A 3,616-nucleotide genomic window follows, 5' to 3' on the forward strand; every position below is an offset into this window, starting at 1 on the left:
AAAGAAATCAGGAGGTAGAGAGTTGGATCCGCAGCATAGAGAACTTAACTAGACCTCCCACTGATTCTGCCTATATTCGCGCGGCGAAAGCTTCTTGTAGAGGAACGGCAGACTTGATAATAAATGGACCCCTGTTTGATAGAATTTCAAGTTGGGAAGAGTTTAAAGTTAAAGTAAGGGTTAAATTCAGGGGGACATGTTCTGCCATAGATTTCTTTAGCATACTTGAAGGATATAAGTTGAAGTCCGATCAAGCTCCTCTTGATTTTTATGTTCTTTTAGAAGGTAATGTGTACCAAGGTTTTTATGATTATCCTGGAGCCATAGGGGATCCTGACGAATTGATCAGGAGGGTATTTTTAAGAGGTTTGCCATTTTGGTTGAGGGAAGCTTTAGTCCTAAAAGAGGATGGTTCGTTGTCGGAGATTGTCGATGCTTCCCAGAGGATTTGGAACCTTCGAGTTGGTGTAAAAGGTGAAAGTGAAGGTAATGTGAGTACCCCAGAGACAACAGGTGAACCTGAGTACCCAAGGAGAAGTTTACGTCCAAGGCAAGTAGCTCCTGTTGAAAGGTATTGTTCTTACCACAAATCTGACTCCCATGATACAGCAGACTGTCGAAGTCGTCAACTGACGAGGTGTTTCCTGTGTAAGAAGGAAGGACACTTTGCCAATAGGTGTCCCTTTCTCGCGGCCCGCCGGGACGAAGAGGTTCCGACCCCAGGCGGAGGACCCCAAGGAACCAGTAATGCCCGTGAGTAGCCAAGTAAAACATGGGAGACCCATAGTACACTTACAGGTTAATGGTCAAACGGCTGAAGGATTTGTGGATACTGGATCAGAAGTAACTATACTTTCCCGAGATGCCATGGAAAGGTTTAAGATACACCGACCCTTTTCTTCATCGAAAACCCTGCGAGGTGCTTCGGGACGACAGTTTCAGCCTGAAGCGGAAGCGACGGTAAGAATCGAAATCGCTCCTCATGTCTTCTGCTTCCATAAAGTATGTATAGTGAATGAAATATCTTTCCCAGGTGATATTTTACTGGGCATTGACTTACTCAGAAGGTTCAACTTCCGGCTAATTTCCTATCACTCACCCCTTAGAAAATATATGGTGTTTAATGGCGTGAAGGTGCCGCTCACATACTCCGATGCCGCCTCAAGGGAGGTGCAGGTGATTAATAAGACCATCCCCGGAAGAGAGAAACCTGGTTCAGGTGGACGGACGTGCAACATGGGTGAGGTAGAAAACAGTGTTGTGGTTCAGAAGACAGTGCAGTGCCCTCCCCATAGTGGTGTTTTTATACATGGACAAGTACAGAATGGAACCAGGCATCCGGAGGTATGTATCTGTGGAATTACTGACCGTGTATTAGTGCCTAGGACCGTGGTGACTGTAAAAACGAACATGGTTAACGTGTGGGTAGTGAATGATGGACCAAAGCCAGTGACACTTAAGGGGGGTATGATTATCGCAAGAGTTGAGCCGGTAGAACAGACTTTTCACCAAGACTCTGCTTCAAGGGAAGTGCCTCCTAAGAACTTTGTGCCCACTAGCAGGGAGGATAATGATGGGGATTCTCTAAGCAGTGTTACAGAGGAATTCATCGACGATTTCGATGACTTTTATGGGACCCAAGATTTCGGCTACACGGAGGACCAATACACCGTCTTCCCTGAAGTTCATTTCGAAACGCACACTGTGGGTGAGACGGAAGCTAGCTTCGACATACCGAAGGAGAAGGTAAACCATCTTACGGTTGAACAAAGATATCAATTGTTTTCCATTTTAAACAAATTTCCCAATTTATTTAAGGAAGGAGCTCCACTGGGGAAGGTGCCAGGTATTTCCCATAGGATAGTAACCTCCAGTGAGACCCCTCTGAGGACCAGACAGTGGCGTCTACCGGAACATGCAAGGACCACCATAAGGGAAGAGTGTGATAAGATGCTTACTGGTGGCATCATCGAGCCTTCAAAATCTCCTTGGTTGTCCCCCGTGGTTCTGGTCAGGAAAAAGGATGGGCAGGTAAGGTTCTGCATTGACTTTAGGAACCTGAACAAAGTAACGATTGGGGATGCATATCCAATGCCCCGTATAGATCAGACCATTGATGAACTGCATAACACTGAGTGGTTCACTGCCCTTGACGCCCGCTCTGCTTACTGGACGGTGGAAGTAGATCCAGAGGATAGGCATAAAACGGCATTTTCAGATGGCCACCGACTTTTCCAGTTTGCCAGGCTCCCTTTTGGACTCGCCACGGCCCCATCCACCTTTCAGAGGGCCATCAACACAGTATTGGCTCCAGTCTTGGGGAGGCATGTGCTAGCATACCTGGATGACGTGGTGGTTTACTCCCGTTCGTTTGATGAACATCTGGGACATCTGGAAGAAACCTTAGACTTGCTCAGTAAGGCTGGCTTCTGTCTAAATGTCGGTAAGTCCTCCTTTGCCACTCATGAGTTCAAATTCCTGGGATACCTTATAACCAGGGAAGGGATACAGCCAGACCCAGCTAAAGTAGAGGCCATTAAGACCATGAAGCCCCCACAGAATGTGAAGGGAGTAAGACAGTTTTTGGGATGTACCGGATTCTTCCGAAAACACATCCCCAGTTATGCCATGATAGCTGCCCCACTCACCTCTTTAACCAGGAAGGGACGATCATTTCGGTGGACAGAAGAGCATCAGCAGGCCTTTGAGGAGCTGCAGCGACGACTGATGTCGGCACCGGTCCTCCGGAAACCAGACTTTAACCGTCCCTTTGAGGTGCATTCCGATGCGTCACAGGTAGCCATCGGCGCATGTCTTATGCAGCGAGATGGGGAAGGGGTCCCTCATGCTGTTGCCTACTTTTCACGAAAGCTTAGGGAGGTAGAAAGGAGATATCCCGTGATTGATATTGAGGCCCTGGCAGTTGTCGAAGCTGTCAGAAATTTTGATGCGTATCTTTATGGCAAATCATTTATGATTTATACTGACCACCGGCCTTTAGTATACGTATTTAAGCAGGTCACGAAGTCAATCAGGATGACTAGATGGTCCCACGAACTCTCCTTCTACCAGTACGAACTTCGGTACAAACCAGGTGCTTCCCATCATGTACCTGACCTCCTAAGCAGAGCAGTAGCGGCAACATCTCTTGTCATGGACGCCCAAAAGATTGCCGAAGAGCAACAGAAGGACCCCCTATGGACTGAGATCATCCAGTACCTCCAGGAACAAAGACTGCCCCGACGAAGAACACCCTTTCCTTTAGAAGAATTCGAGGTAAGCGATGGCCTGTTGTACCATTTACGTCACCTTCCAGACCGTGTGATCCAGCAGCTAGTGATCCCTCGCACCATGAGGGATGAGGCAATAAGATCAGTGCATAGCGAACCGACAGCAGCCCACCCTGGAGTCTATAGGACTTACACGCGTCTGAGAGACCAGTATTACTTTCCTCAGATGTTGATGGGCGTCAAGAGGTTCGTAGCAGCATGCCCCCAATGTCAACGGCGAAAAGGAGTTGCGGTGCGGAGGGCTAAATTAAGTTCCGCCCCAGAGGTGACACAGGTTATGGAGAGGGTGTCGGCAGATCTTCTAGATTTGCAAGGATCTCTGAATG

This window comes from Penaeus japonicus, unplaced genomic scaffold (genome assembly GCF_977035675.1).
Source record: "Penaeus japonicus unplaced genomic scaffold, GWHDUDI00000001_assembly GWHDUDI00000019, whole genome shotgun sequence".
Lineage (NCBI taxonomy): Eukaryota > Metazoa > Arthropoda > Malacostraca > Decapoda > Penaeidae > Penaeus > Penaeus japonicus.